This window comes from Lagopus muta, chromosome 6 (assembly GCF_023343835.1).
Source record: "Lagopus muta isolate bLagMut1 chromosome 6, bLagMut1 primary, whole genome shotgun sequence".
Taxonomy (NCBI): Eukaryota; Metazoa; Chordata; class Aves; order Galliformes; family Phasianidae; genus Lagopus; species Lagopus muta.
In genome coordinates, this window is record NC_064438.1 from 48,714,414 (window position 1) to 48,722,603 (window position 8,190).

The following is an 8,190-nucleotide window of genomic DNA, read 5'->3' on the forward strand; positions in this document are numbered from 1 at the left end:
CAGAATATCTGTGAAACCAGTAGGTCTTAATCACATTAATCATGTATTTAATTCCATTTCTCCTCTTGATAAATACCTATCCAACACTATGATATAACTGAGATCAAGACAATCCTTGTGCTCTTTCTAAAATTCTTTTGTGTCAGATGTATGGTAAGAAAGCAATAACCCATAAATTTGCAGTAGACTTTGATTGCCTCTTTCTTAGGACACTGATTTTCTGAGATCTAAAGGGGAGCAGATGTCCAGCTGTCATCAAAAGTCATAGTGAGAAGCTTTGCAAGACCTTGCCTTAATATTTTGTAATGAGCTGCGTTATCCATGTTATCTACAAAGCGTGTCAAATATCAAATATCTTCTGCTTGCTTCTAAAGAAGCCATACCACTTTTAAACATACTCCTAAGGCTTGTTTGAGTTCCAGGAGTGTAAATCAATGTGACTTCAAGTTGTTTTTATTTGCACAAGGATCTAAGAGATGTCTTGTGATGGAGAGAAAGCAGTAACTAGTCTTTCTACAGGTAACAGACACATTAAATAACATTTGGCATTTGCATGTCTGCAGTATGCTGGCAGATTTTATTGTGACAGAAAGCTCACTGGGCTGGAATGAGTGGTGATAAGGACAGAAGAGCTGACTGTGAGCATCTCACAAGTCTGACAGCAGCAGATTTGGGTGCTCCTGAATAGGCTGATGTTGATTGATGATTCCGTGATGCGACTTTTACACTAAAGAACACAGGGGTGCCAGTGAAGCTGTCTCCATCTGTAATGAAAGAGTAAGCATAAAAGTTATTTTCTGAGGGGGTGAAAAAGGTTGTGAAGCAAAAATGAAATAGACTGATGTGTTGAGACATACAGTGAGAAAAAGGAGGCCTGGTGTAAGTATCCTTATTAAAGCTATGAGATAAATTTAATGTACCATTCATTTCCCACCTCATTTAGTAACCATACAGAAATCATACCTGCCTGTGCCCTGCTATTTCAATTTGCCAGTGGAACATTAGGATTTACCATTGGAAATTCCAGCATTATGCACAATCAGGTTTCTGTTGTGAAGAACGCTGTGTGACTGGGACAGCCTGTGAGTGCTTCTGTTTAGGATCTGTAAGGTAACAGGTCAGACCTGCCAGCTCAGCTTGCATTTTTGGGCAGCTAATACTTAGCCTCAAGAGAGTATGTGTTGAATTCATATTGATGGCTATTTTGGTCATGCTGCACCATGCTTAATCTCATACTTCCCATTTCAGTTCCCATTAACCCCAAGGTATATGAGTTCTTATGACCCTTAATCATCATTTACAAGTGCAGGATATTTTCACAGGCTCTGTGTTTCTCCTTCAACATGGCAGCACATCCTCATTTATCTAAAAAATAATGTTTAAGGGAACAAGGAAGACAGAGTTGCTCTGTAAACTTGTGGGATCTTTACAGATGAAATATGCAGAGCAAAGCATATAAAGATTTGTTCAATTTTTATATACCTCAGAAATGTCTCTGGATTTGAGATGCTTGCAAATTTTTTTAACTTATCTTAGGAATTTCCCACTGCTTTCTGATTTGGGACAAGTTTTTAATATTGTTTATTCTCAAACAAGAATTGCAGATATGTAAATATTCTTGTTTAGAAGTAACAATGGCATGATATATTTTCTAACCAGATTATGCATAATTATGGATTATGCATAATTGGTTTTGGAGTTGAAGTGGCAATGTACATTGACTTTTTTTAATACAAATAAGTTTGTTGATCTTTTATAAGATGGCAATTTATGAGTTCCTGAGAAATATTACAGACAGTACATGATTACAGCATTCTGTTTTACTCTCAGCTCTACCAAGTCTCTTGAACTTGAAGGAGATGACTCATGCCAGAGTTAGAGACAGTGCACTATTGGGTGCTTTGACTAATAACGAGGGCAAACAAACAAGCAGAGAGGAGTAGATCTGCATTGTAGCTTCATCTAGGAGTAAGGCAGGTAAGGCCTGAATAATGGAGGATTCATTAGTTGGAACTATTTCTGTAACAAAGGCATCAGTGCAAATAATAGCATTGATATTTTGTACTGACGTCTTAATGTCAAAATAGTAGTGTATAATTGAATCCAACCTTTAGAAATTCATACATCATTCAAATGTTTGCATGTCTGTAGCTGCTCTTAGGTACTTGCTGATATGTGCCCTTTATGCTTGTTTACAATGGGAAGATTTGTATTTATAAAATGGAATTCTGAAAATCCATCTGTTGACACTGGGCATTGATGAACCTAGTTGTGCAGCCTCATTGTTTCAGATTCTGAGCAATAAATTACATTTAAAAACTAGAAGGAAAAAAGCAGCACGCACTGGTAAAGTGGCAAAGAATGAGAGGTCATGCATAGCATGGGATCTCTTTTCTTGGATCCAATAATATTTGAAATTCAAAGTTATGGTATTTTGCTGAAGGGTACTTTATTTTGCCAAGCTTCCTTGCGTTTAACCAACCCTTCAACCTGTAACCTCCACTTTGTCCATTTGAATGGCAATTTTCCAGTTTATAGGGCTGCCCGTTGCTTAGTAAGCTGACAAGAAAGCAAAACAGCTTAATGAATGTGACTCCCTGCTACCTGTGTTTCTGAAGTGGCATACTCATTATAAATCACTTTTCACTGAGAATATGGGATATATTCCTTGAGATATTCTTCAGTGTTTTGAAAAAAACAACACTGAGTGTGGCAGACCTCAGTCAGAGCAATGGAGAGAAGAAATCTTACCCCTTCAGAATAAAACGCTCAGTAATTGGAAGGAATGGAAAACAGCAAGCACAAATCATAAAGCTTTGGGAGCAAAGAAATCGTTAAGTCATATAATCTCATTTCCTTTATAACTCAATCGCATATCCCTCCATTAGACCTGTGCTAAGAACAACAGCTTGTTGGACTGAAAATAAAACCAAAATTTGTTCAGTTTTCCAACCCCCCTACACTGTTTTTTTGTGGAAGTCTTTTAGTGCATGATATTTTTTCCCTATTGGAGACTGTCATACCCTGTAATCAAATTTTGGGGTTTTTTGTTTGTTTGTTTGTTTGTTTGTTTTTCTGAAGTCCTCTACTTAGTTTTTCTTAAGCATGAAAATCATACTAAGGTTATGCATTAGTCTTGCCAATTCTGTTTGGAGGGGGAAATCACATCCCATTTACTAATTCAAACTTCAAATACCTCAACACCTCCAGTACTTTTTACCTTGATGTAGCCTTGAAGTTATATGGTCACTTTGACCTTTACTACAGAAGAACCTTTTCAGACCTCTCATGAATGTAAGTGATTGCTAAAATATTGAGGCAGTCACCTTTCCCCATTTTAAAAAATGGAAAGTGATTTTTTTTTTCTTTTTTATAGTATGCTCTACAGTATATACATATATATATATATGCTCTTTAATAGTATGCTCTATTCTTGCAAAACATTTTTTGTTTGTTTGTTTTTAATGTGTCACTAGATAGAGTAGTCAGCCACAAAGGCTGCTCCACTATCCAATCCACTATCCATTCCAGCCACAGCATTCATCCATGGGTCCTATTCTGCAGACAGAGTCAGAATTTCTCTTTGGCAGAGAAGAATTCATCCAGCAGAAATATTTATTTTTATATAATGGGTAAAACTTAAATGAAGTAGAGGTCACCGTACTCTTCTCTTGTCTTTATATTTTGCAAATATTCTTTTTTGCAGATTTGCAAGTTCATAAACTAATAGGAAAACCTGAGTGGGGATGGGCCTCATTAAAATATTTCCATTGATTCTTTATGGAGAGCTGCTTTTTGAGGTCTGACATCTCTCTGGTGTTTGTTCACTTACTGTGTACTTTAGAGACACTGTGGGAAACTAGTTTTTAAGATAATGCAATAATGTAGAAAAGGAGGTTAACAAAAGACATGTATTTTGTAGTTGCCTATGTACATCAAACTTATCTGCTGAAAAATGAAATCAGACTTATTCAACAAACACTACTTTCTATTAAAAAATATTGGTTGGCACTAATTATATTCCTGTCCTTTGTCGGATGAGTGTTCCATTAATTTGGCCATGACTGACATTTAGCCCGAGCAGCCTACAGCTGCATAGATAATTTTACTTATCCTTGTGAAATAATCAGAACTAGTAAGACCTTTATCTGTTGTATTTCGTACTTATTCCACACTGTTTTCCTAAGATGGAAGTTACTGTCCAGGGCTTACCCTAATCTACAGGATTTGTGGATACAAGTTCTCCGGAAATGCTTGCTTCAATAAAAAGTTGAACACTAACGTAGGATATTTATCATCTCCATATCTACTGGTGTACTACAAAGTGTTCTTTTGGGATATGTATATCATGAGCGTTTTCCCAAGTATAGATTATAAATGTTTTCAAATAGCATTGCCTTTTCTCTGTCACTAAATATTTTACCATCTCTATCAAGTAATGGGTATATTTCATTGCTACTAAATCATGTTTCCTATATGCTTATACAAAAATTTGTAAGCTGTGCTTCCATTAATATCCATGACATTAATTTTTGACAGATATTGATTTTTCCCTTGTGTCTTTAGATTTTCTCATTAGATTTCTGTATTTTATATGCTCTAGTATATACTGATATATTTTTTCTCCTGTTTCCCTTTTAGTCATTTTCCATCAGTAGTAATTGCTGCATTTATTCGTCCATAGAGTTGTAGCTTTTTAACTGTTAAAATTGACTCATTAAGTAGTACAAACTTCTTTTAATATTCCTCACTGTTTTGTTTGTTTGTTTTACTTTCTTCAGCCTTGGTAAAGTTCACCTCTAGATGAACTGTGCTTATGTGTGTGCAATAAACTGTTTCAAGATTATCCTACTTACTAGAAATGTCAGACAGTTATTAACATTATTTCAGCAACAGTCAAGTGAGTAATTTATCAGGAGTTATCTTCTAAACTGAAATTCCAATTGAATTAGGAAATGATAAGTTGTTCCAAAGACTTGGACAATATTTTATTATTTGGTGGCCAAGTACTTCGTGTATTTGCTTCCACGAAGTCTTTGTCAATACGATTTTATTTTTTCCTTATATATAAACATGGGCTTAAATACTCATTTTGTTATCAGATTTGATTCATTAGTGATTTATGTATAATCGTTTCAATAGATCAGTAAACTGTTATCAGTAATACAAAACAATGGGCTTTTAGTATAGAATACATCCTATTTTCCTTCCTCCCTGCCTTTATTTTGTATTTATTTATTCTGCTTTTCATTTCTCAGCCATAATTGCAAAACGTTAAATATAAAAATGTTAAGATATTTATGCTAGATTCCTGCTGCTGTTATAAGCTTGTATCTCTGCTGTGCTCATGCTAAAGTTAGTTGCAGTTATGTTCTTGAGAAGTTAAGGCCAAAAGATAGAAAGAAGAAACTGATCTCACAAACAAAATGACCTAATGCATAACTTCAGAATTTAAATTTTGGTATTTCCTATCCAAAACTGAAGAGCCAACTCTCATTGTAGACCTAAAATGAAAGCAATGCAAACCAAGGTCCTTTTTTTCAGTATTTGATTTCATAAGGTGCATAGTGATGAAGAAAAAATAATAGATATTTAGGGTTAATTAGGTCTCCTTGGAGTCTTCTTCTCAATGTCTTTTCATTGCTAGAAGGTCACAGAAAATGTTGCTGAAGGGAGACTACCAATGTCTTCCACAAATTTCACAACTGTTATTTGTTCTGAGCAGCTGAGGGCAAAAATTACACAAAATACATATGGATTGGGGGATGAGAACAAGAATTGTTTTATCATCCTTTTTACATTCTTAGTAAGTGCTTTGCAGTAATCCTATGTATATTTATTTCAAGAGTAAGGAAACCATTAGGTCTCTATAAAATTATCATTTTTAGATTTTAATAAACGATCCTCTTCCAAAGCATGTGAATGCCTATTACATCATTTCAGTAGTTTAGAGGGATCTTTCTATATATTTTTTGAATCTGTTCTTAGTTTTGAATCGAATCAGAACTTTTAAGATGTATTTGGAAATTTGTTCTGGTATTTGTTTTTGGCTGGTACCTGCATAGCATGCTCTTAGTTATTAGTTGGATGAATCAAAGTACCTTTCTTGTCAGATTCATTTTTGTTACATTGGGAAACTTTTATGGGAAAAACAACTTTCACAGTATCTCTCTATAATGATGAAGGATATATTTCTGCCAATATCCAATTGAGATTGATTTTTCTTTTGGCAGCTTTCATGACACTTTATGAATTCATTTTTCTATCATTGAGCCCCTGGGTTTGTATGCTGCTAAACCACATAAAAATCCCAACAAATATGCTGACTGAAAATGAATTCTGAAGTTACAAACCTGCAAGTAATATTCAGTGGCTGAATAGACCGAGTTCCATTACTGATGTTTAGAACTGAAAGGAGCATCTGGCAGGCTAAGCAAAGCAATTTGTGATGGACTCAGAGCATAGCAAGGCTATAAATCTTTTTAAGACACCTAACATTTTGGGCTTCATCAGAACAGTGAGAAATCCACACTAGAGCTGTAATGTATACATGCGCACAAAGAGGATGTTGTTAGTTTTGAACTTCTTGCTCCAGGATTATCAGCCCAGTGCACTTCATGTTAATTCAGTTACAGTAAGAATTCAGTTTAGATGTAACCAAATGAGAATCTTTTTTTTCTTCTTTTCCTGTTTCTTATGTTGAATGCATAAATACTCAATATCTAAAAACTTGTCTGATAAGAACTCTTTGTCCTATATTCTCTTGTACCTCTTCTCAGCTGTAACTAGAAAAAATTAAATAATGCCAATGCTCTGCAGGAACAACTTCCATTTAAATAAGTAGATGTCTTCTGCCAGACTATTAAGGCCTTTCAACCTACTGGAGGAAAAAAGTGGCAGTAATGGAGTGCTTGTGCCACAGCACCTGCCAGATATTCAGAGCGCATCATAGCAGCTGAGGACAGTCCTAGAAACAGGAGCGCAGCTGAATCAGGTGATGTTCAGGTTTAGTAGAATGTTTGGGGTCTATCAGAAATAAAACTCACCCAATAGAGGTCAGTCTGCCCAGTGTAAACACCTCCATTTGGAGGATGATGGCCCCTTCCTCAAACCTTAGATACTACTGTAGGGCTTCACTGGTCTTGTTATATGAACTTGTTCAGGATTCCTCTTCTCAATAATGTAGGATTTGGTGTGTGGGCTCTCCTTAACAGAGACCTGTGGGTTTTCTTTTCCTCACCTTTCAATCCCAGATCGCTCGATTTCTGAGATAGCACAAAGAGAGCAGAGGCAGAAAGGACCCATAGAAACCTGCTTGCCTGTCTGTGAATATCAGTATGAGTGACAAAGAGCAATACTGAAATCTAAACAAGTTTGAATGAGCTTTTGAACACTGTATGAGGCTCAGAACAAGGCAGCAGTGTAAAAATAGAACAAGGATGTTACTTCCCTTTTCTCTCTACAGTAAAGATGTACCATAAGCCACAAGGCGGGATCATGGCAGTTGGCTGTGTTCAAATCGATGCATAATGAAACTGACGTAAATGACAACAGCCAACTTAGAATTAAAACCTAATTCTAAAGATAATTTTTTTTAAGAAACTGTTTCCTTATATGTATGTGTTTAGATAGAGGAAATGGAAGTGGCCACATAATCGTAACAATGGTTGAGATACCCAAATAATTTTTACAAAATGCTGATGGTGGTGTCACACTTAATAACTTGTCTCTGACAAGATACAGAGTCTCAGAAAAGGTATTCCTTAGAAATTAAAATGAAACAGTTCATAGGTGAAGCAATAAATTGTTTGTGTTCAGACCTAACTGTATTCAGACCTATTTGTTGTGAGGGGATCCTCTGCCTTGCTTGTTGCACGCTGTGCCTCTCCAAGCCATACAAACAATGCAACTGATTGACAGTGAAATTATGGCTTTTTCTTCAGATGCTCATTTGCACTGAGGAAGTGTGGAATAGGCACTCAGCAACAATCTCTCCAAATACCCACTACCAAGTAATTATTTCTTTTAACCTGATTCTTATGTGTTAGAGAAAGAGTGATTATAATGAGGGAAAATAGCTGATAATGTGATGGTGTGATAGAAACACACATAGATAAGGTACTGTCACTTAGCTAGTTCTCCTGGAAAGCAAGATAAACTGTAGTTCAATACATTATGAACTTTTGAGGA